Source organism: Vulpes vulpes, chromosome 15 (assembly GCF_048418805.1).
Source record: "Vulpes vulpes isolate BD-2025 chromosome 15, VulVul3, whole genome shotgun sequence".
Classification (NCBI taxonomy): domain Eukaryota; kingdom Metazoa; phylum Chordata; class Mammalia; order Carnivora; family Canidae; genus Vulpes; species Vulpes vulpes.
In genome coordinates this window covers 72,323,357-72,349,075 of record NC_132794.1, presented here as the reverse complement: position 1 = coordinate 72,349,075, position 25,719 = coordinate 72,323,357, and the positions used below count along the sequence as shown (strand labels likewise).

The window sequence follows — 25,719 nt, the reverse complement described above, 5'->3', positions numbered from 1 at the left end:
CAAAAGGGTGGGGCGGGGAAGAGCAGAGGAGCATGAAGATGCAGGATTATAACAAAGGATCCACATCTCTCTCGGGATGTCTCCTGGTAGTGCCCATGCTCAGTGGCCCCAAGGGACCAGCCAAATGTCAGGAATGGTCAGAGTCTTGGACGAGGACCAGGAGACTAAGATTCACATTGCGACTCTTTAAAGTGACCTTCAGTACATCATCATGTGCTCTCCAGTGGTCAGTTTCAGGAAATATGAATGGAGAGCAGAACCCAAGTGATCTTTAAGGTCCCTTCTGACTTGGACATCTTATGGTTCCGAAACAGATGCAACTCAATCAAGTAGCTCATTAAAGAAAATTATTTTATTTTTAAATAATAGTTGTATATGTTTAAGGTGTGCAACATAATGATTTTGTGTGTGTGAGTGTGTATGTGTAGTGAAATGGTCACCAAAGCCAAGCTAATTAACATCTTTCTACAGTTACCGTGTGTGTGCATGTGTGTGTGTGCACTCTCGCATATGGGGAGAGCACCTGAAATCTACTCTTAGCAAATTTCCAGGTTTTAATACAATATGATTAACTATAGTCACCATGCTATCTCTAGACTTATTCATCCCATAGAACTGCCACTTTGGACCCTTTGACCAACATCTCCCCATTACCTGCCCCCCACCCCATCCCATCCCTACCCGTCGTAACCACTATTCCACTCTCTGCCTTTATGAATTTGGCTCTTTAGACTCTACATGTAAGTGAGATCATGCATTTTTTTTTTTCATCCTGTGCCTGGCTTATTTCACATAGTGCAAGGCCCTCCAGGTTCATCTGTGTTGTCACAAATGGCAGGATCTCCTTCTTTAAGGTGGAGTCTTGGTCTGGTTCCATACACACACACACACGCACACACATATCAAACATGTCACAATTTCTGTATCCCTTCACCCCTGCTGGAAACTTAGGTGGCTTCCATATCTTGGTTATTGTATATAGTGATGTGAACATGGGGGTGCAGATATCTATTCAAAGTACTGACTTCATTTCCTTTGGCTGTATACCCAGAAGAGGAATTGCTGGATCATATGGGATTTCTATTTTTAGTTTTTTGAGGAACTTCCATGCTATTTTTCATAGTGGCTGGACCCATTTACATTCCCACCAACATGCCCGAGTGTTTCCTCTTCTCTCCATCCAAGCCAACACATGTTATCTTTTTTGTTTTGTTTTGTTATCTTTTATTTTATTATCTGACACTAGCCATCTGAACAGGTGTGAGGTGATATCTCATTATGGTTCTGATTTGCATTCCTCTGATGATGAGTCATGGTGAGCACCTTTTCATGTACCTGTTGGCCATTTGTAGATTGCTCTTGGAAAAGACGTCTCTTCAAATTCTTCGCTCAATTTTTAAAATGAGGCTGTTTGTCTTTTTGCTATTGAGTTGTATGAGTCCCTTGTATATTTTTGCACACTAACCTCTTATTAGATATATGGTTTGAAAGTTTTTTCTCCCAGTCTATAGACTGCCTTTTCATTTTGTAGATGATTTCCTTTGCTTTGCAGGATTTTTTAGTTTGATGTAATCCCAATTGTTTATTTTTGCTTTGGTTGTCTGAGCTTTGGTGTCATATCCAAAAACATCACTCCCAAGGCCAACGTAAAGGAGCTTTCTCCCTCTTCTTTTTTTTTCCAGCATGTTTACAGTTTCATGTCTTACATTTAAGTCTTTAAATCCATTTTGAGTTGATTTTTATGTGTGCTTCAAGATAAGGGTCCAATTTCATTGTTTGGCATGTGGATACCCAGTTTTCCCAACACCACTGAAGAGACTGTCTTTCCCACTGTGTACATTCTTGGCGTCCTTATCAAAAATTAGCTGACTGTATATGCTTTGGGGTTTTTTTCTGGGCTCAAGCCACTCATTTTATTCATCAAACGATTACTGAACATATTATCTATGCAAGGCACAGCATTAGGACCAAAGGACTGCAAAGCAGAATGGGAGGGGGGACACACCTACAGAACATACAATAACTCATCAGGCACCAAGCTGCCCTGATCATTAGTGACAATCCTAGGAGGCAGGTACTATACTGTCCCCATTCTACAGACAACAGAACTGAGTTTCAGGCTTATTAGGTCATCTGCACAAGGGCATAAGTTAGTAAGTAGTTGAGTTGAGAGCCTAACTCAGGTTAACCCACTATGTCTCATCTTCCCTCTTAAAAAAAAAAAAGAAAAGAAAAGAAAAAAAAAAAAAAGAAAAAAAAAAGCACTACTTTTGCTCACAATCCAGTAAGTGCCTGAGCTGGACAACTAACTGCCATGCTGGGCAGGAGGCGGGACAATGACTGATTAATTCCAATAGAAAGATGGGGAAGGATTCGAGGAAAAGTGGGCATGGGAATCTGCCTGAAGCTTAACTCAGATTCCAGATTCGGAATACAGAACCAGGGGCAAGGGAGGGGTGGCATTTGGCGTAGAGGAGCAAAGGCATGAGTGGACAGCGGGTGAAGTTCATGGGCCATTTGGGAACGAGCAGGGAGCTTGTTGCTGGAACAGGGCATCTGGAGATCAGGGCAGGGGACCAGCCTGGGAAGACGGGGTCAGGCAGCGACTGGTCTGGGATGTCAAATCTAGGGTAGGCAGTGAAGGGGTGCACCCAGGATCTGAGCCTGCCTCCAGCTCATGCCCCACGGGGTCAGGGAGTGGCTCAGCGCCTGCTTCCTAAGCCGGGCACTGGAGACCATGTGCTTTCCTGCGGGGCCCTAGCTCCTCTTCTGGTCTCTACTCGTTTACATTTACTGAGCGCAGCTGGCTTCCTGAGGACAAGGTCCATTTCTGACACATCTCCAAGGCTCACCTTGTAGGGGGTGCTCAGTAAATAGCCACCTAGTTAATTTTGACTAACAAATGGAATAATCACCACATCCGATTTTCTCTCTGTGCCTGAGTCTCTGGCCGGGTTTCCACTAAGAAAACTGGTGGGTGGAGGGGAGAGGCTGGTTGCACAATGATGGGGCCCCTCAGGGATGAGCTAGGGGGCCAATGTGGATGACTCATGTGGATTCCAGGTCAAGCCAGTGTACCGAGTGGGATCTCTGGGCTCCCCCGCCCCATTCCATCCCGTCTGCCATCACAGCCAGTGATGAGGCCCAGAAGGCCCATCCACACCGCGTGCGGTGCAAAGCAGCTCTCAATCCCACGTCCTCACCAACTGACCCCAGCTCACCCCAGGGCAGCTCGAGCAGCAGCCTTCTACCGGTAGCTCTTAGACCTTTGGTTAAGTCACACAGGACACTCCCGGTAAAGAATGGGAGTGACGAGGCCAAGGGCCAGCAGCACCTGAGTGTTAGGCCAGGCATGGGAAGGAGCTGGGGGCGGCCAGCAGCCGGGAGAAGCTGGAGCCCTGGATACTCCCCGACTCCGCACACACTTCTTTCCATTGACCCCACGATGGTTCAGATGCCTATTACCACCTACTAGATGCTCATTGTGGGGATCCCCTCATCCCGGAGCTCACACAGCCAGTGCCTCCTTAAACATAGACCCCCGCCAGGAGAGGGATGAAAGCCCATTCCTACCGCCCAGTGTGTGTGAGCCAGGTCACCAAACCCTCTTCCCCTCTGCTAGGAAAGGCTCAAGACCGGAATGCTGGCGGGTGAGGGCTAATTCTCTCCATGGAGCAAATGTGCCTCTGCAGGGTGCCTGCACCCTGGACCTGGCCCCACACTCAGGTCACTCCAGTCACCCATAGCTTCCTCCCCCTCTCCGTTCCCCATCTGCTGGGACCACATCCCAGCCCCTGCGCCCCCCCACCCCCTGCCCTCTAAGGGCACAGGTCAACACTGCTCTTCTGTGACCCCTTCCCTGCTCCCCAGGCACACTGTGCTAGCACCCATGCCCTCGGCCCTTTCCACTGCTGCCACCTGAGGACAGCTGGACTGGACTTCTTGCTCCCGCAGCTTTAGTAAATACTGCTGCAACACTTGAATGGATGGGTGGGGGGCTGGAATTGTGCACCCAGGAGGTGGCGAGTAACGATGGCGATGATGATGATGACAAGAGGAAGAACTCCAAGTCCCCTCCTGCAGCCCCCTCACTCCTGAGAAAGGGCCACCAGGAGTCTGGCAGGGGAGGGGTAGAGAACGAAGCCTGGAGGCCCCAACTACTCAGGGTTTGGGGTTCTGGTTCAGGGGGGTGGTTCCTCTCTAGGCTAGAAGGAAGGGGGAAGAAGTTGGGGGGCATTTCTCTGACTTGGGTCTTCATGTCATTCTCCAAAAATTCATTCCCTTCCAAATCCTTGAAAACCGGAAGTGCGCCCCGCCATGTGCACACGCACACACACCTGAGAAGGTGGAGAGAGCCAGGCTCCCTGCCAGCGAGAAGGTCAGCCTGCTCGGATTGGCCGGCCAGGGGAGCAGAGCATGGGGACGGAGAGCCGGCCTTGCTGGCTATTTCCCCAGGAGGCCTGGAGACTGTGACCACCACCACTGGGGTCTGGCTGTGGTAGCTGCCATAGGAGACCGACCCTGGGGACTGCACAGCTCAGGTCACAGGACAGCCTCTGGCTTCTGGCTCTGGACCCGCAGGCACCCCTGGGGAGGCCACCAGGTTTGGGGGTGGCTGCAGAGAGAGGAGAGGTTTGCCCAGAGGCAGAGCCTGACTTTTGACTGGAAGATGATAAAGGCTGTGGGCTTTCAGAAAAGCCAGTCACATGAACACGGGATGGTGCCCATTCCTAGAGATTTAGTCTGACCCATCTTCAAGAGAGCCAGAGAAGTACCACTTTATTTTTTTTATTTATTTATTTTTTTTTAGAAGTACCACTTTAAAGAAGACTCGGAGGTGGGTTCCATGTCCGGTCCCCTTGAATCCAGGTGTGGAAGTGACACTAGGTCATAAGAAGCCGTGCCTCTTCTATCTTGTTTGCTGCAATGCTTGCTGTATTCCAGCAAACAAGTCATGATGTTAAAAAAAAAAAAAAAAATCTGACTACTCTAGGCCACCATGTCATGAGGAAGCCCAAGCCGCACAGCGCTGTCACGTATAGATGCTCCAGCCCCCAGTCCCAGATGAGCCTGCTATCAGTCACGTCACCTTAGTTTAGGCACCAGACAAGGGAGCGAAGAAACTTCCAGATGATTCAAGCCCCTTAGCTCTTCAAGTCACCCCTCATAATTTGCATTATCCTACCTAGGACCCCAGGCATTGTGGAAGAGGGACAAGCTATTGTCTTTGTGCTGCGTCTGACCCACAGAACCCATGATTGTCTGACCACAGAACCCATGAGACTCCTTGCTAACCCCTCCATCGACTCCAAAAGACCGACCCCAATGTCTGTCTTTATCCTGGTGAGCCAGAGAGAAAGCCGGAAGACACTCAGAACATGAGAGAAGGCTCCTTTTTGTAGTGTCCCCCCGCCTCCCCAGTATGGGACACCCTTTCCTCGGCTCTGAATCATCCAGATTTAATGAAGACTGTATCAAACACCTACAAAGTGCCAGTCCTGTGCCAGCAGCTCCAGGGGATGCCGAAAATGTCTTCCATGCCCACCGCTCTGCTCAAGAAACCAGCCCCTATCTGGATCCATCAGACGCTGACCAGAGATACTGGGGCATATGCAACTCTGTGCTAAGTTATGTTCCAGATTTTTCTGTCTGTCCCAGTTTCAAATACTCTGCCCTGCTATACCCATGAGCTAGCAAAACATCCCCATCAGTTCAACGTTTCTGTATCCAAACCGCACTTTCCACATGGCCTCTTCCACCCAGAAGCAGCTCAAAACTCTTGCAGTTGGGTGCTAGTTGGTAAGGATGACCATTCCCCCTCCTTGACGTTCTCTTGGCCACACCTCCTCAGTCACCTCTGGGGGCTTTTCCTGTCCTTAATCTCAGCAAGGTTCAAGCCCAGCCACCCCCTTCTCTCACCTTGACCCAGCTGCCCCCATCCCTGGGTTACCTGGGAGCTCTGAACAAACACTGATACGATCTACCCAGGGATTCTGATTCAACGCCCGGAGGGACCTCCGTTGGTGCTGTGTCATGGCTGAGACCCACTGCCCTGCCTCGGGTCATCCACACTCGGGGATCTCACACCATCTACAAGCTGACGGCTCTGCAATTTCCACCCTGGGCCTGGGCCTCATTCCTGAGCGTTCATCCTATCCATTTGGATTTTCCCATGCATGCTTGGCTTAACACGTGGGCACAGATTACTGATCCTCTCCCCACCCCTAGCTGCTCCTCTTTGGCCACCGTGACTCCCAGTAAGTGGGACTTCCATCCACCGAGCGGATCAACCCTCAAACCTCAGAGCATCTGTGAATCCCCCATCCCTTCTCCCCCGGCCCATCTCTAGGTCCTGTCCACTTTCCCTCCATTTGGTTTTACACAGCGATAATCACGGTGTGCAGAAAAACTCCGCATCCTTTCCTTTTCACTCAGCATGAACATTTTTCCACATTGCCATATCATTTTGGTATTAGAATTTTTAACGGCTGCAAAATGTTCTATTGAATAAATGCTGCCTAATTTACTTAGCCAGTCTCATATTGCGAGGCCTTTATTTTGCTTCCCATCTTTTGTTGTTATAAATAATGCCATGATGAGCATTTTGATGCATAGAGCCTTTCTGCGCCTTTGGATTATTTCTTTTGGACAGATTCCCAGAAGCGGGATTACTACTAGGTCACAGGATATGGACATTTTTGTGGCTTGTGATGCATGTTGCCAAACTGCTTTGCAAAAGGCTGATACTCCTTTACTTTTATGTGTCCTTGATAACGGCTCCTACAGCATTGGAACACACTGCCACAGGACCGAGGACAACCCGGGGCAGCTGGAAGTTTGGAGTTTCTTTCTTTTTTAGAAGGCTTCTTAAAAGTTTGCTTAATTTTCTCCAAACGATCAAGACAATAAATAACAGAGAAAGGCGAAAGACATATAACCAAATATAACGAAGGCACCTACAATCTCACTTTTGCACAGGTTCCCAGGACCTCTGATTGTTGGGATGCTAGCACAAAGAACTCACTGGATTTACACAGAAGTGAAATGGTTGTTTTAAGTTAGGCCTGATACATACAGAGAGCTGGCCTTCCGGGGAGTAGCCCCCTGGGAAGGACATGCACATATTCTAACCACATCGTGGAGAGCAAATCAACACTAGTTTGTTTTTTTTTTTTTCTTTAAACAGACACCAAAAAATTACTTTTTAAATTCCCAGAGTGAAATCCCACTTAGGACTGGCTAGGGATGGCCTCAGTGAGGGCATAGCTTTGCCCCTCACTAATAGGGTTCCTCTCCTTAGCCACAAGCGGAGTTATGTAGACACAAGCTTGGTCTTTTCAAGGTGGGGATGACGGGTTGGGGGGGTGGGTTGCGGGGAGGCTGGCCACGAAGCTCCAAATGATTTCCTGACCTTACTTAGAAGCTGGTGTTGAAAGGTGCTCCCGAGTAGGTCTCAACACATTCTGAGCAATGGCTGGAGCCCCTGGAATTCGTGTGACAGAGGGGACATCTAAGTGACATCGTGGGCCAGCAAACACAGTGGAGATGAAGAGGGGCGGGTATGTTTCCGGGGGGGGGGGGAGCTTACTGTGCACCCGGCTCTGTGTTCACTCTTTTTGTAGGTGAGGAAACTTGATGCTCACGATGCTACTTGTACAAGGGGGTGACCGAAGTGACTACTCTTACTATCCCCATTTACAGATGGGGAAACTGAAGGTTTAAAACCCATCCTGGACCTCATAGCTGGAGGGTGGAAGAGGCCGGGATCTGGGCCCCACCAGTCTGACCCCACAGCCGGCCTCTTGTTCAGAATCTCCAGGGTTGTGCACGTTCTAGAATGAGTCTCCGAAGGAGACCAGCTGCCCTTCTGAATTCCTGCCCCCCCCCCCCCCCATGCTCTGTCCACCTTGACCTCCTAGCTGAGTTCCAGCGTCTCCATGCGCGCTCCTCTGTTAGGGCTGCCGTGACAGGGCACCACAGGCTGGCTGCCTTAACCCCCCCCACAGTTCCAATGAGATCAAGGTGCTGGCAGGATTGGTTTCCGGGGAGCCCTCCCTTTCCTGGTGCTCACATGGCTTTTCCTCTGCGTACCGCACACTCCTGTGTCTCTTGCTTCTCTTCATAAGGACTTCAGTCCTACAGGATTAAGGCTCCACCTTTCTTCCCTGGTTCAATCTGAATCATCTCCTCAAAGACCCCATCTCCAAATACAGTCACCACTGGGGGTTAAGGCTTCAACATATGAATGGGGAGGGAGGCGGGGGACAACCACTTCAAGACACCGGGTGCACCTGGCTCTGCTCTGGGAGATGCAGACTGCTGGCATCTACTGGGTGACCTCGCACTGTCCCCGTGGTTCATCCTCCATGAAGGCCCTTCTGTCACCATGCCTCGCCTTAGCATCCTTGTGTCTACTGGATCATGATTACTTAGAGGTTCCAGGCCAACATCCCCTCCTCTGTGCTATCTTCCCATTCATTCATTCAACTCAGTCATTGCTTTGGTCAGCCACTCAGCCACCCAGCACCTAGTTTAGTAAACCAGTCACCTGCTAGAAGCCGGGCACTTGCCAGGCCTGGGACTTTGATGGTGCATGAGTGCACAGGACAGGGACAATTCTGTATCTGAAAGCAGCCGACCTGGCTACTCTCTCCCTAAGCCCAGGCCACCTGATATCTGTCACCTGCCCTCCCAAACCCAAACTGGGCAGGGGGCTCTCTAGCACCTTCCTGCTCAGGGGGAAACAGGTGTTAATCCCAACAAGAGAAATAACTATGTGTGTGTGCATGACTCGTACAAGCAGTCCCTCTTTGCCCACAAAACAGATCTGCTTCCATGAAATACTTCTATCAGAAGAGCAGAATGGAATTACTTCAAGACACCTGGGTGGCTCAGTGGTTGAGCATCTGGCCTTCCGCTCAGGGTGTGATCCCGGGTCCTGGGATCGAGTCCCACATTGGGCTCCCCTTGAGGAGCCTGCTTCTCCCTCTGCCTGCGTCTCTGACTTTCTCTCTCTGTGTCTCTCATGAATAAATAAATAAAATCTTTTTAAAAAAGAAAGAAAGGAAGGAATTACTTCTTTGTGTTCTTAGTGGGAAAGAAAGTGGGCTTTGCTCATCTCGCTGAACTTCCCTTCACTGGGGTGGAGAGCTATGAAACTCACAGCTACCATCCTTCCCCCACAAGGGGCAATAAAAGAGGAGACGCCCCAAAGCAGGCAAACTACGGGACCCTCACCAACCAGGGCAATAAGAGCCCCGGGAACCATGGAGATGATCGCTGGATCCTGTTTAACTTGGGGACACAACAGAGACAGACAGGAGTTGAAGACACATGTTAGAAAACCAGCGAGAGCCCTTGTGCTCCTCTTTCTCTTTAGTGGCCTGAAATGTCTGTATCAAGGTGAATGAAAACGTCTACGTAAAGTATGCGTGTGTCAGAGTCAGACCCTAACGTGGGCCAAATATCCCAATCGCTGTGATACCCTCCTTGCCTCTCGCTAGCTTCCTTTCATGGCACCAAGAGTGATCCTCCATGAAAAATTGGGAATCTGGGACTCCTGGGTGGCTGAGGTGGGTTGAGCGCCCACCTTCAGCTCAGGGCGTGGTCCCGGGGTCCTGGGATCGAGTCCCACATCGGGCTCCCTGCATGGAGCCTGCTTCTCCCTCTGCCTGTGTCTCTGCCTCTCTCTGTATCTCTCATGAATAAATAAATAAAATCTTAAAAAAAAAACCCTGGGAATCTTTTAATTTTTTCATCACAAAAGAATACACACTCGAGTGACCCTTTTAAGCCTAAATCCAGTGTTATTCCCCTGTGTAAAGCCAGTAAACAGCCCCCTCCCCTGCCCTCAGGAACAAGTCTGTGGTCCTTGCACATTGGATACTGGAGGCCCCCTCTTCGGCCTGCACCCGGCACGGCACATGGAAGCCCTGAATGCACTCAGCTTCTTCCTGGCCCACGGAGTCTGTTGCTCTTCTCCGGACCTTTGCACATGCTAGTTTCCTCTCTCTCAGCCACGTTTCCTAACTTGGTCAAATCCTCCTCCTCCTTTGGGTTTCTGCTCCAGGGCCACTTCCTCAGGCGAGCCTTCCGATTCCCCTCGACTATGTTAGCTGCTCCTGCCCCAGACCTCCTTGTACTTCCCTCTGCCTTGGGTTCCTCACCCAGCGCTGTGAGCATCAGGCCCCACACCCTGCACTTCCTTGCACCTGTCCTTGACCGTCAAGCTGCCAGGTCCCTCACTTTATCCTCAGTGCTTACAAAAAGGCAGCACTCGGGGGATGTCGGGTGAAGGAAGGCCCAGTGACACGTGGGTCCCAACACCCTTCCCGCCCTCCCCGCTGCCCTGGTGGCCAGGGAGGCATCTCATCCATCACTGCATCCCCAGGGCCCGGCCCAGAGCTTGGCACACAGCAGGTGCTCAAGGACAGTTGGTGGCCTTAAAGGGGAGAGGGCATGGGGGAGCAAGAAGACGACTCCACTTTCTGGATGGCTTTTCAAATCTCTCCTCTCTGTCAGCCGTTCACACACCCAGAAACTCGCCCACCACCCCATCCCTTAAGGGAGACACACACATTGCAGGGTGCCACTGCCCAAAAGGCTGGCTGGGAGGTATCCTGTCTCTTTTAATTAAAAGCCAGACAGGCGGCCTCCTCCCCTCTCATTCCTCTGTCTCCAGGTCACTTCTAGAGACCAAGAGTCAGCAGGACAGATGAGAAGGAAGTGCGGTGGATGTGGAGAAATCGCTGGGTTTGCATCTCTCTTCCCCCACCCCCGACCCTCCTCCCACACTCGTCTTCCCCTGTGGGGGACCAGGCGCAGGGCTGAAGGGCCCAGCAGCCAGGAGGCTGGGCCCTGGGCCAGGGCTGCCCCCGCTTGCTGCCTTCATTTCTTCTAGTCTCTTTTTCGTTCCCACTCTTTCCCCCAAAAGCCTGGGCATCCCTTCTTCCTCAGGGATGGGAAAGACAGAGAGCTATCGCCTGGTCATCATGCAGTCGTGGGAGGAAGAGAGTCTCCAGAGGCCCTGGGGGCCACACCCACAGAGAAGCTCCCAGGCCTGGGCCTTAGGGTAGGACCGAGTGCCGAGAGAGGCTTCTAGCAAAGACCCCTTTTCTCCTTCTGAGCCCTATGAGGCCACCACATCTGAGGCTCCGGAGAGGTAGGCAGGGAGTTACCTATCTTGGAGGAGCTTGTTACCTGGTATGCAATGAACCTGGTGTACACTTGGCAAAGTCCACTTCTGGGCAACGGCGCTGAACAACAATCGTGAAGCACAGACCACAGTGGCAAAGGGGGCTGGGAGAAAGAGAGATTCCAGGAGGGCTTCCTGGAGGAGGTGGCATTTGAGCCAGACCTTCAAGGAGGAGGGCAACTTCCACAGAGAGATGGCACTCAAAGCAATGGAATTTGGAGTATGTGCGTGTTATAGATGAAAGGGTATTTGTTTAGTTGTTTGTGGAGGAAGGGAAACTCCCTGACCTGCAATGAGGCTGAGATTGAGATCATCAGAGTGTTTTTTATCCCTTGCGGCACAGTGTTGGGGCGGATTGTGGATCCCCCGCCCCGGGGGGGGGGGGCGGTCTGCTGAGGTTGCCCGCATCCCCTCTTCCCAGCCCCAGGCCCCGTGTGGAGGAGGGCCCCCAGTCCAGCAGCACCAACAGTCTATGCGGAGGGACAGGCAAGGGTCCCCCTAGCCCGTCTCCAAGGATGCAGTTCATTAGAACACCTCCCTCGTTGCCATGGAAACTCCGGGCCCACAGAGGCTGGGTGAGAGTTCCTGAATTCACTCAGGCCTCAAGCACAATTAGCCAAGATGAATTTTTGAGCTGGAGCATAATGAGACCCGGACGTCCGGAGAGCATATGGCAGCCGCCCAGGGGACGGGAGAGCCCCAGCAGAGCCCACTGCTGTTAGGAGGTCACCAGGCCACCGCCTCTCTTGGGCGGGAGGTCTGGGAGGCACTGGGGAACACTTCCCCCCCTTTAGAATTCTTCAAGGGCAGCACAGCCGATAGCAGTGTTGGGGGGGGGGGAGCGGGAGAAAGAAGAATAGGCTCCCTATATCTGTCCCAGGCCCTTCCAGGGTCAGGGCTGGGGAGCTCTATCCTGCACCCTTTGATAGATTTGCCGACAAATGCATCTCACATGGCTGAAACCATGCTGCAGGCACAGAATAGCTTCTTCTGTCCGTGCAAAAGACAAATACGTCATTCAAACATCTCTACTCGAACATATACGGGGCCAGGCACGAGAAATGCATCACGGGATCCGTGGCATCGCACGCTCCCTCCCACTCAGGACGCGGGGCTTGCCTTCTGGCAGGGGAGGTAGGGCATCTTCAGCTATAACCCTCCTAGCACAGTAGTGACAGGAGAAGGACAGAGTTGGGACTTGAGGAGAGATCAGAGGAGGCTCCGTGGAGGCGGTGGCATTTTGGCTGGACCCTGAAAGCAGGGGGCAGGAGGCCTCTTGAAAAGCACACGTTGAATCTGGGGGCAGCAAGCACACCAGTGTGGCTAGAGGGCGGGGTGTGGGCAGGAGCCATGGAGGTAAACGTGGTAGGAGAGGGAAGGCTTTGAACATCTAGCGAAGTGGCCTGGGCAGGGGGAAGCCAAAGAATATTGCTGCCCAGGTGGACAACGGACTCCAGGTGCACAGGCTGGTAGGCCTTCCTTCCTGCCCCCTCCCCTAATCCGGGGCAGCCCAGGCCAGCTTAGGCCTAAAGCCAGGACAGGCTCAGAGCAGGGCAGCCCAGCTCGTGTCCCCCTAGCTCCCGACCCCCAGCTTCCCTCAAGCAGCATCACCCTTGCGAGACTTCCAGAATTTCCAGGCAGAATGGGCGCTTTTTCCTGGCAAGGTTTCTGCACCAAACCCCCAGCGCCCCAGACACAGACCAGGTGATGGATGAGCCCCTTGCTGCCCAGAGAAGAGCCCGGCATAGAGAGAGGAAGGGAGCAGGGAGGGCTAAGGTTGGCTGCAGAGCCACGAGTGGGAAGTAAGGAGTTGGGGAGAGAAGGCAGAGAGGCCCCCCGCATCTGGTGGGCTGGGCGGGGCAGAGGGGGTGTGTGAAAAGGGGGGGGGGGACACTTGCCAGGGACTTGCCTTCCCCTGGCTTCTCTGAGGTCCAGACTTTTTTAGAAAGCAGGCTTCCTATCCTGAGAAAATGGGATCAATTTTTTCCAGGAGGTTGCTATTAGCAAAATCACTGACCCTGCAAGACAGAGCAGCAGAGATGGCAAAACTTCCTGTTTGTTCTCTCTCTCCCCCCACCCAGCCCCCGCCCCCAGCCCCCTCTCTGGCCAGCAACCAAGCTCAGGGGCCCGGGAGCCAGGACACCCCAATTCTGGCCAGCCGTCAACCCTCTCCTCCTGAGCTTCAGCCTCTGGGGGAGCTGATTTTCTGAAAGTTGGAAATGCTCTCAGAGCCAAGCCTGTGGAAAAGGTAGATGGTTCGGTTGAGGGGGGCTTGGATCTGGGACACGGCCGCTGACCGGAGCCAGCCCCTCCTTTGTGCCCCAGGAACCCCAGTGCCCCACTGACTGCTTTCTCTTACATGTCCCCACCAGACCCCTTGCCTCCAAAACATCAGCCCGTGTCCTGTTTCCTCGACAGCCCTCACCGTTTCCACCTGGCCGGCTCAGGCCTCCTGCCCCAAACACCAGGATGGCCCCTGACAGGCCTGCTGCCCCCCGGCCCACCAAGAGCAATGGGTGTAACTGCAGGCCCCAGGGAGAGGGGCAGGGCCAGCCCCATAGCCTGGACCAGAGGTTGGCTGAGCCCCCTCTCTGTCCTGTGCGCCTCAATAACTCCACTAAAGCCTCCGTGTGCCAGCCCAGCGAGAGCTTTTTATTTGTTTGGCCCATTTTCCCCCTTGATGAGAGGGCAACAGAAATTAGAGGGAAGCTATGGGTTAAATGCAATACTTTTGAGGGACATTTCAAAAATGGCCAGGTAGCTAAAGGGCATGGGCTCCACAGTGCATCGGGCATGGGCTAGGACCCTGGCTCCACCAGCTTACCAGCTGTGGGACCCGGGACACGCTACTTAACTCTCTGAGCCTCAGTTTTCTCAATCATAAAATGGACACAACACACCCCGTGCCACCCACCCTCTTTCCTCACAGGCTGTTGAAAGAATGAGATGCGTGTAGAACAGTTAGCATAGTCCCTGGCACACGCTCAGCGCCAGGTAAACGTTGATCATTAGTATTTTGTTACTGGCGAATTCAAATCCTACAGCACCTCCCTCCTGGCCACCCAAACCCTGGCCAACCCGGAACAGAGGTGGGTGCCCAGCAGCCTGCAACGTAGCAACATCACTTCCCTCCTCCCTTCTTCTCCTTGACCCGAGAAGGCTGGGCCTCTTCTTAATTGCTCTTTGGTTTTACTCCATTTGAAATGAGCAGGGCACCAATTCCCCGCAGGAAAAAATAAATATGCTTCTGCTCAAAATACTAATGAGGTTGGATGCCAGGTGAGGCTGGCGGGGGAGGCCGCCCCCGAGGACTTCTGCCGAGCCCAGCCGGCCCTGCGGGAGCACGCAGCCCAGTTTGGAGCATCCTCAAAAGGACAAGTGGGGTGGGAAGCTCTGGTTTTGCTCCACGGGTACGGGCCAGGGGCTGGGCTGGCTCAGGTGACTGGTTGCGGCGGGGGGTGTGGTAATGCCCCACGGATCTGTGGATCCAGCTCCGGGAATACCTGGCTGCCATCTGCCTCTCCTCCCACCCAGTCACCGGGCCTGGAGAATCCTCTTCCCTGTGCCCCAGCCTCTGCCCTGGGTCAGCGCCTCATCAGCTCAACGTGGCTGCTGGGCGCTCGACCTCCAGTCTCTTCTGCCTCCTCTCCCCACTGCTCTGAGCCGCCGTTCTCAAGCAGTCAGTCAACAAACAGTAGCGAGCAGAAAGCAGGTGCCAGCCTGTGGGAAGGAGGAGGACTCAGCCTCCTTTCTGACCCTCTGCCCTCACACTGCCCTGGACCAGGGCCTCTGGCTGCGCCTTCAGGGACAGGCGGCCTCCCCCACTCGGAGACTTGAGCTTGCTGCTCTCGGCCCGCAAGGGCTTCCCAGACTCCACGTGGCTCCATCCCTCCCCTCATTCCACTCTGGGCCTCCACATCCCCCTTCCAGAGCCACCTTATCTAAAATAGCCCGGCCCTTTGCTCGCCTATTGCCCCACCCCCAGCCCCAATGCACTTTTCCTTTTCTTTTTCTTTTAAAGATTTAATTTATTTATTCATGAGAGACACAGAGACAGAGGAGAGGGAGAAGCAGCCTCCATGCTGGGAGCCCAATGTGGGACTTGATCCCAGGACCCCGGGATCACACCCTGAGCCAAAGGCAGACGCTCAACCGCTGAGCCACCCAGGCGCCCCTATGCATTTGTCTCAACAGCCTTTACCACCCAGTGACACCCTGACATCCTAATATTTATGTATTTCTCTTCTCTCCTGTCTCCTGAGCCTCCAGAGCCAGTCCCTTGAGGGCAGGGGGGATCTTTTGTTCAGCGATGTTGCTGTGCCCTGTCACCTAGAACGGTGGCCGGCGGAGTATGTGCTTGATGAATATTTATCGTCATGGGATCTATTGACTCCATCATCTTTCTTCTCTATGAAAAGCTCTGGACTGGCTGATCCGCTACTGGCCCCAGCCTCAATCTGCACTTCTCTGGCTCCTCCCGTGGCCCCCGCCCCAGCTCCCAGCCCCTGCCCCCCACACTTGATCCTCTCTGGGCCAGTATCAGTATCAGTGTCAGCCTCCCAGGCAGAACTCAGCTTCCTCAATGGTGGGGGACCCCTGTCCCCTCTGTCCCCTCTCTGAGCAGTGCCTGGCTTGGAGCTGGTGCTTCCTGGATCAGGGCTCAGGTGCTTCTGACACTCACACCGTTATTGACCTTCACCTCTTACAAGGCCCACCGTGGATCCGGGAACAGTGAGCCAGTGATGTCGCTGGGAACCGAACCTTGGCCCCTGGAGAAGCCTCTGCAGCCCTGCCCCAGAGGCCAAACAGGACGGGGCACAGCGTGGCCTGCCGGGACGCTCGGGGCCCAGAGCGCAGACTTTCACATCTGAAGACAAGGCCAGCCCCGCAGCCATGCTCCTTGGTGCCTGCGACTCCCGGGGGGTCTAAACCGGACAGCCGTGTCCCCTTCCTGGGAGGAAATCCTGCCCGAGTTCTCAGGGACACATGCAGCAGGACTCAGCTGGAGGAGGAAGGAGGGAAGGGGTCCCGGGGGGGGGGGGGCCTCGGGCCTGGGAGCCTTCCCTCTGGCCTGACCCTGCAGGCCGCAGCTGAGGCTGCCGGCTGGCTGGCCATCCAGTCCTGCCTCCGGTCAGTTCTCTGGCCTGGAGCACTGCACAGCGGGGACTTCTGCGTGGTATAATGCTCCCTGCATCCCTTCCTCCCCCTCCACTGCTCCCCATCCCACAGCCCCCCTGACTCTCCAAACACTGGCAAGAGACAGACAGAACTGGACTGATACCTCTCTCTTTTCAGAGCTGGAAACAAAGACCCAGAGAAGTCAAGTAACTTGTCCAAGGTCACACAGCACAGTAGAGGCAGAGCCCAGAACAGAGCTAGGCTGAGATTTCAGTTATTATTTGGAGTCACTAGGAAAGCCTGTGCCTAAAGGCTTTCCTGGGACCGGAGGCAGGGGGTTGAGAGGGCTTTCGGTCCCCTCCAGAAATCCTATCTCCCCCCCTTCCTTCTGCAAGCACACAGGCTCTGGCTGGCTTTAAATCCAAAGAAATTCCTTCTCTGCTCATTGGCTCTCAGACACGGGAAGCAGCCCGTTCCCTGTGGCTTCTTCCCTGGAGGATGCGTTCAATAAACAGAACCCCTTTCTCATCTTCCTGCATACATATTTCAGGAGGCTGAGAAACAAACAGATCTGCGTTTGCTCTGCTGCCGGCTACTCAGAAATGGGGGCTCCTGTGACTCCGGCAGGACCCTCACCTACCCCCCGCCCCCCGCAGTGTCCCCCAGGCCATGGGAAATACGGGATGGCAGGGACAGCTGCCTTCCTGCGGGGGGTGGCCCACCGGGGCGGGGGAACCCGGTAGGAGTGGGAGAGTACAGCCCCGCTTTTTACCAGAGGCACCCCCCGGCCCTCCCACCTACCACTTGCCGTTCCTAGAAATGGGAGCACAGGGCCTGTTCAGTGTCTGTTGTTCTTGGGGATGCGTCAGTCGCTGCTGCCCAGGACCACAGGGGAGGGGACATGGGGTTCCTGCACAGACAGGCACCTCCTACAGGGAGGGGATGCAGAGCCACCAAGGGCAGGTGGACCACAGCTCTGGCTGGAAACCTTGGCAATTTAGCGGGCCAGCCCCCCCCACCCATGGTTCCCCCACACCCTCTTTTTGTTTATTCATTGTCGTTCACAGAGCACATTACTCTTGGGCCAAGAACATTCATCGGCTCCCCATTGCCAACCGGATTTTGACTTCTCAGACTGTCATTTCCTGTGCTTCCCAATCCCGCCCCACTCCGGCTTCCCAGCCACAACTCCCTCCACTCAGTCACACCGCACACCACGGTTAGCCTGTTTGCTCCCTTCCCCGAGATGAGTCCTTCCCTCTCCTAAATGCTGCCTCTTCCCCTCTCTCATTCTTTGCTCTCACCATTTTCAGGATGGCGAATGAGCCACCTCCTCCCTGAAGCCTTCCTTGACCATTCCTACCCCACGAGGATCCCCCCTGCCTCCCCGAGCTTCCTCACGGATCGCCGTCTCCGCTGCCACCTGGGACCTGCTCCTGTGACACCCTCACGTGTGAGGTCTTATCATTCCGACTCAGTTACAAGTGTCTAGAGAGCCAGGTGCCAGCTTCTGCTTCAGTCAGCTATCTGGAGGATGAGGGCTGGCCCTGGACATGAGTCCAGAAGGAAATTCAGCTTTAAAGAGATCTTCATGCCTGGACTCTACTTCCCAGAGAATCTGATTCTATGGTTCTGGCTGAAGGGGGCAGAGAGGACCAACTACATCAACTGTAGAGGCCCTTGATCAAAAATTATAAAGAATTTCAAGATAGTATCCGCAGAACATCAAGCATCACACAGGTCACAATCCCACGAAGCTGGTCCTGGGGGCAACTATTTAAACTTCCCCAGGGGATGTGCACCAGCCTTGAGAGCCACCAGTCATGACAATGTGGGGCCACTGAGGGCTCTGCACCTCTGAGCTCCCACGGCAGTAACGCGCCTCTGCATGCCTGGGTTGCCCAGAGCACAAATATTTGTCGAAGGAATGAATATATGAACGGATGGAGGGAAATGAAGCTTGAACTAGAAAGCTGGGAAGGATCTTTTTCCCACTTGCTTTAAAAAAATCAAATATATTAAATATTAATACTATATTATTAACAAGTCAATATAATAAGTCAATAATTGTTTTGTATAAAAAATAAAATATTCATAGTTTAATATTAATATACTAAAACACATTCAACATGCCCATAGTGCACAGGTCTTAAGTGTTCAGCTTGAAAAATTTTTACACATGCTAACAATCACCTGACTCCCATCCCTCCAGAAGGTTCTCTTGTGCCCTATCCCAGTTAATACTATACCCCACCTCACCCTGGGTCACCAATAAAAAGTGAATAGAATGTTCATCAGAGAAGGGCTCTCTGGCTGGAGGAGGCTGTATGGAAAAGATGCAGAAAAGGCTGACTGATAGAGTTCCTGGTGCGGGAAGGGCTGGTGTTTATACGGAATGAGAGGGAATAAGCACAAAGTTTTGGACCGGCTCAGCCACTTGCTCAAAGTCACGGGGCAAGTTGTGTCAGAGCCAGGACTCAAACTCTGATCCTCAACCCCCAAGTTTTGTTAGCTTTTCACGACCTTGGCAGTCCGGAGTGTGTGTGCACACGCGTGTGCACGGGGGCGCATGTGTGTGCACGCCCTAGAGGATGTGGCTCAGAGGGAGGCGAATGGGGCAGGGTCTGAGGCTGGGCAGCAACGGGGAGTAAGTATATCCGTAAGCTCCTCCCGCACCCAGCCTTGGACCAGGTGATTTTATCCTAAGATAGCTAGAATGGCCTATTTAGTAAATGGAAGAGTCATATGAACAAAAAATGATAAGTCTCTATTTTACACGATATACAAAAATAAAATCTAGCAAGACTGAAGATCAGAACATAAAAAGCAAATGTCTAAAACTACGATGAAAATAAACTAGATTTATTACTTTAGAGTAACAGGATCGCTCTGAGAACACAAATATGAAACAGTCACTTCTATTTTGGTGTATTGCCTTCAGAGGCATGCACCTGTGGGCACACAGATACACATCTCTATGTTCATCACTGCCTTGAGGTTTGTATGACACTAAATTGGACATACATACTATATTTTCATCAGTAGAAGGATAGATTAAGACCGTGTAATTGCTATGATAGGAATACAGTATTTAGGAAGAAGGTACAAATTTGACGTATAGTTACATAGATCACAATATATAATACTGAGAGGAGAAAAGCAAAATGTACAATGAAAAGATGTAACATTTGTCTAAGTTTAATAAAAATAATGCAAAGAAAAAAAAGTCCCAACCAGAGGGGGAAATGACTGAGCCAAGGTCACCCAGCATCAGAGCTGGGGTTGAGGCTCAAGCTGCCAGAAGCCCCCTGCACTGGTCTTCTCTCCACGCCACAACCCCATCTTCCCAGCAGGAGACTAATGGCCCTCTGGGCCCTGCTTCTGTTTTCTCAACTCCCAGGACCAGCCTTTCTGGTAGCCCCAGGCAGGTGGAAAGCCCAGTACCAGGAATGCCACCGAGGGGGTATCTCCCTGGGGGGCGGGGGCTGTACCGGCTGTGCTCACTCCTAGGAGCAGGGAGATACCAGCAGGGAATCCGGGCTGGGGGCCCGAAACCCCTGCCCCCACCTGGCAGCACGGGGGCTTTGGGATGTCCACTCACTCTCTGCCTGTAGGTCGGGTTGGAGCAGACCCCCTAAAGGGCAAGTCGGATCGTATCACTCTGTTAAAACCCTGCCAGGGCACCTTGTGCCTCCCCAAGGTGCAGCCAAAGCCCCGGCACCTGCTCCCAGCTGCCCCTCCAGCATTGACTCACCACTCCCTACCTTACCTACCCAGCCACACCCGACTCCTGCGCCCCCCTCCATGGTGTGGTTCATGCTGTTCCCTCTCCCCAGAATGCCCTTCCCTCCACCTGCCTCTGCCTTCTCATCCTTGGAGACGGCTATGATCTCTCCCTCCAGAGACCCTGCCTGGCCTCCCTGCTCTGTGCCCTGGGCTTCAAAGCTCTGTGCACACCACTGTTCACCAGCCCCCCTGTGCCACATCCCTGCAGTGTGTGTTCTGGGCAGCCTGTCTGCCCCACTGGATGGGGATCCCTTGACAAGAGGGCTGCGTGGGTGCATCCCTGCATGCTTGGTGCATGAGCCTTGGGCCTAGCACTCAAGGGCAAATGCTTTTTGAACTTAGCTAGGGCCTCATTTTATTTAGGGGCGAGGGGAGGGAGGGTGGTCAGTGGTCAGGATAGCAGGGCAGCCAGGGCGGACAGGTACACAGAACAACGGCCATCCCCCGGGATGTCTGGCTCACCAGCCCCCACTGCTGCCTCACTTTCCTCCTCTGCAACCTCTCCCCAGCTGGAATCTCATTATCCGCGGGTCTCCTTATCTGCAGGCTGGGCGCAGTCAGTGACAGCCACTTAAGTCAGGTATTACTCCTCCTAGGGGAATTTATATTTTAATAACATTTAAAAGGTCCAAAGGAACTGAGTCTTGGACATGGTGCTGGGAGGGTGAGCTTAGAAAGACAATCACACAGCACGACCAACGCCCCCCACCCCCCCATCTGGCCCGCAGGCCACTTAGTTTCTGCACGTCCACGGGGCAGTGCAATCGGGCACATAGGGGCCAGGTCCCCCCCTCCCCGCGGTGGGAGCCAGGGTGTGTGCCACCCTCTCTGAGGCTTGCTCTACCCCTCTGTAAAGTGGGGGTAATGCTAGAGTCGTGGGGTACATAAGATAATGGATGTGACATCCTTGGCATGGAGCGCAGGCTCAGGGGAGACCATTGCTCCTGCTGCTTTTCTAAAGCAAAGGCCCACAGAGGATGCTGTCCAGCACTGGGGTTCTCCGGGGCGCAGAGGGGTGGCTTTGTGTGAGGTTCCTGAGCCCCCCTCTTCCCTCCGCCCACTCTCCCTCCCACCCTCCCTCCAAGCCAGAGATCCAGGGAAAACTTTGCCGGGAGGCTTCTCAAGCCCTGATAAGGTCTGGCCAGAGGAAAGCTCTTAGCAACCCAGGCTCCCAACCCAGAGGCCCTTCTAATGGTTTCAGAGAAACAAAGGAGGGAACGATTGCCTGCAGCCCAGCGTGCCAGAAGGGCTGGCTTCCAGGAGGGAGAGTGGGGTTCATGGGCCCCCCTTTGGCAGCCAGGGTGGCAGCCCGGCAGATAGGGCACCTGGCTGCCAGATCTCAGAAATCACAGCCCCGTGGCCAAGCAGAAGGAGTCTCAGAACTCTCTCCTCCCACCTCGGCCAGGGCCAGGGCCACGACTGGGGGGGGGGGGGGGGGGGTGTGCTCCTGGCTGGCTACCTGGGGAGCTCAGCCTCTCCATTCGGGTGCCCCCTGCCATCTAGGCGAAGTTCTCGAAGTCTCCTTTCTAGAACATCCCCCACCACCTACTCTGAATCAGTCCTTAACCTGATTTCTACCAAAAACCTAGAAAAACCCACTGAACTGAAACTCACCCAACTAGAGCCTGCCATCAACCAGAGGGATCCCTGCTTCCTGCTCGGCCACGTGTGCCCCCCCGCCCCCCCTTGACAAACCTTCCAGGGCCTGGATTTTCTCCTTTGCAACATAGGCGATCCTATCCCATCTCTTTAGAGTTCCATCCAGCTCTCGCAGTCCATGCATGTAGGGGAGCAAGGATTTATTTAGCCCAGGCAGCAACATACAGGGACTAGCTCCGGCTTCCTCAAAATCCCGCCCAACCTTGTGCTTCACACCGAGTACCCCCAAAGTCTACACCACACCTTTGACAAGTGCTGGGAAAGATACCCCCCAAATCAGATATTATCCCTGGCCTCAGTGAGCTCACAATCAAGTCAAGGAGTCAAAGTTCAAGCTCCTAAAACAATCCCCATACAACATAATGCGGTGGACCTTTACCTGTGGCTGGCGTGGTGGAGACCGGGCAGGACAGGAGCTCCCAGAACAGGGAATTAACTCAGATCGGGACCCTGGAAAGGCCAATTTCACAGGACGATCGGGGCCCTGAAATAGCCTGCGACCAAAACAACCTGAGTTTGTTCTCACACTCTAATGACTATGGCAGGAAAGCAGCCCTGGGGTCTGTAGAGGACACATGTGAGATTATGAAAAGTTATCAGATGGACCCTCAGGTACACAGAAATCCCCTTTCCCAGAATTCCAAACTTCTCGGAATCCCAAATTTCCCCCAGGCATTCCTGCAAAGTGACCTTTCACCTGGGGGTCAGCAGGGCAGGCACCAACAGCATTTTCTTCACGAAGCCTGAAGCCCAGCAGAAATGAAATCCTCTTGTCCCCTTCCCCCAACACCTTCCTTTCCATCAGCTGTTTGACGTCCTGGAAACTCTCCTGGAAACTCCCGCAGAGCCCTGATCACAACCCCGGGAGCTCTGAAGTCATACTCAAGGTGTTTATTAAGTGGCTTGCTGCAAATCCCTCAAGCTAGTAGAGGATATTCCCTTCCATAAACTCAAAGGAAAAGTGGGTCTGAGCCTCAGGGGTGCCAGGGTGTATCTGGAGCAAAGGTCAAGGTCCTTAGCCAGTGGGGGCTGGGTCTCTCTGCCAGGAGACTTTGGGCAAGACTGTGCTTTGGGATCAAGCTTCCCCCACGTCCTGCAGGGAGCTCAGGCCTGTGGGGATCCAGGATGATACAGATCAACGTTTAGATGCTTTATTTGTCTCACTTTTCAGACGAAAGCAGGACATGCGATTCATATAGCCAGATCATTTGTCCCAAGCATCCTAAAGCAGCCGAAATAGAACAGGAAGAGGGAAAAGCAACTTTTCATCTGGCCCAAACCAGCCTGACAGAGTACAAGCAGATGGAGGCTGGTCTCTTCTGCCCAGTGTGAGACAGCTCTACAGTCAGGACAACCGCAGGGGAGAAGAGGGTTAGCTGTCCTTGGATGCGCTGCCCAACTCCCAGGGCCGTGGGACCCCGGTGGTGGCAGGAGACATAAGGGACTAGCTCAAGGTCACACAGGGAGGCGCAAAGCCAAGAGCAGAGCCTGAGTCTTTTGCCTCCGGATCCCCCGCTCTGGCCATAGGTCTCAGGGTCATTCCTACCAGCCTGACCAGGTGGCAAGAAAGGCTGGAAGGCAGGCTCAGCTGCTCACCGGCTTTGTGGTCTTGGGAAGTTAGCTCCCTTCCCTCCCCAGGCCTCTGTTTCTGCACTGAGGGGCAGGGAAACGGTAAGAGGACATGAAGAGCGGATGAGGAAATAAGTATGAAATACTTTGTGGGAGCCTCGTATCAATGAAGACTCTAGAAAGGTCAGCTCCTTCTGCGGTCAGCTTCCTGAAAGCAGGGATCTAACACCTGGTGAAAGGCTAGGCTCTGCCTTCTAACAAACCAGTATTTATTAAACAGATCTAAATTAAGATCAGGAGTCATTCTCGTGTTCCTAGAAAGTGTGGAGGGCCACGGAGACAGGGGGCTGGACCAGAGGGCCTCAGACAGCTCCAAAGTTGAACCTTGAGTGCATGTGAGCACCCACCCGGAGAGCATCCCTACTTCGCCCGTCTGGGCAGCTAGAGCCACCACGGGTGTTCTCCTCTCTCTCACCAGGGAACCAGGAAGTTCACTCTATCCCTAGAGTTTTATTTTATTTTAGTTTTTTTTTTTCATTTTTTATTTTTTTTTTTAAAGATTTTATTTATTTATTCATGAGAGAGGGAGAGAGGAGAGAGGCAGAGACACAGGCGGAGGGAAAAGCAGGCTCCATGCAGGGAGCCCAACGTGGGACTCGATCCTGGGACTACAGGATCATGCCCTGGACCAAAGGCAGGTGCTAAACCGCTGAGCCACCCAGGGATCCCTAGTTTAGTTTTTTTAAATATTTATTATTATTATTTTTTTCATGAGAGACACTGAGAGAGAGGCAGAGACACAGGCAGAGGGAGAAACAGGCTCCCTGCGGGGAACCCGATGCGGGACTCGATCCAAGGACCCCTGCAATCACGTCCTGAACCAAAGGCGGACACTCAACCACTGAGCCAGCCAGGCATCCCCCTCCCCCTAGAGTTTTATTTTAAAGACCAAAGCCCAATCCAGGTCATTGGAAAGATTTAAGGACTAAAAATCATTATAATTGGGCCCGGTAAAAATATAAGGTGGAAATTTCCCTGCCAGGGCAAAGTTTCCTTTTGGAAAAAATAAATGACCCTTCCCTGGCGCTGCCTGCCAACCAGGAGAGGCCCTGCCTTCCTGAACGCAGCCCAGGGAGGCTCCGCGAGGGGCGGCAGAGGCTGGACAACAGAACGTGGCACTTCCATAGCCCCCTTGCCCAGGTCAGATAGAAAAAGCGGCCCACGAAGGGCCAACCTCCCACCATCAGGAAGCCGCAGAGAGGAGGAGAAAAACAGTGCCAGAGTCCGGAGGCCCGGGGCTGGACCAGCCTCTACTGTGCCTCTTGGGACAACGTCTTGCAGCATCCTCGGCCTCTCTGTGCCCATTTCCTCCTTCCTGAAGTGGGAATGACACCATGGAGTCACTCCGGAGCATAAAATGAGTGCATACCCGTGCCAAGCTCTCAGACCCTGGCACGCAGGAAGTGCTCCTGCTGAACTGCCTCTGACTCAGGCGGCATCGGCATCGGCCTTCGCTCCTCTCTCTGCCTCCTCCCCTCACCTGAGCTCCTCTCCTTTTACCTGCTACCTCCTACTCACCCTCCCATGAATCAGCTTAAAAGTCCCCTCCCCACCCCTCTGACTAGGTCAGGTCCTCTGCTCTTATCCTCAGAGTTCCCTGTACTCCTCATTTCACGAGCCCCAGGACGCTCATTGTAAGCATTTGTTTAATTTTCTGTCTTCCCGACGTTAATAGCCAACACTAACTGCCAGGCGTGTGGTAAGTGCTTCACACGGATCAGCTCATTTAATCTTTATAATAATCCTTCTAAGTGCTACTATTACCAATCCCAATTAATGGATGGGGAAACAGATGTTCAGAGAGGTTAGGCAACTTGCCCAAGAACAAACAGCAAGTAAATGATACGGGGCCATCTGTCTGACTCTAAAGCTGGCATTCTAAGCCACGAGCACCCTCTGGGAAACGGGGGCCATCTCGAGAGGGCCACCCACCGGGGCACAGAGCGAGTGTAAACATTCAAAAGGGTGAGGCCTGCAGGGCTGGACTGCAGACCTGTGTTCCCTACACAAAGCTTGCTTCGTGGACATGGAGAAGGTGTGCTTCCGTTACACCTGTTCTCGCACCTGGGGGCCGGTTGCCCTGTCTGATGGCACACACCCTGTGCAGGATGCCTTCCTTCTCACTCACCTCACACTGTTCCCCCCACCCCTTGAATTAATACGTGGTGCTCGACTCCAGCAAAGGCCACAGGAAGCCGAAGCAGAACACATCCACGGGTGTCATCACCCTCAGGGCAAGGGCGAGCACACGTTGGGTGCCAGGGCCCCAGACGCAGAGAGAGAGCCCTCTCTGGGGGTGGGGGTGGGGGTCAGAATAGGGCCCTGCAAGTTAG

The 25,719-nt window shown here is 53.3% G+C and overlaps 1 protein-coding gene across 5 annotated transcripts in view; it reads right to left on the bottom strand.

The window, feature by feature from the left end:
- Positions 1-25,719, bottom strand: part of CORO2B (coronin 2B) — a 132,946-nt gene that overhangs the window by 100,081 nt on the left and 7,146 nt on the right. Inside the window, exon 2 of one of the 5 annotated variants that reach the window (XM_072738966.1) lies at positions 22,137-22,251. The exons of the other annotated variants lie outside the window; for them this stretch is intronic. The gene's annotated coding sequence lies outside the window, so the exon portion shown is untranslated. The remainder of the gene's footprint in view (positions 1-22,136; positions 22,252-25,719) is intronic. 5 annotated transcript variants of the gene reach the window in all.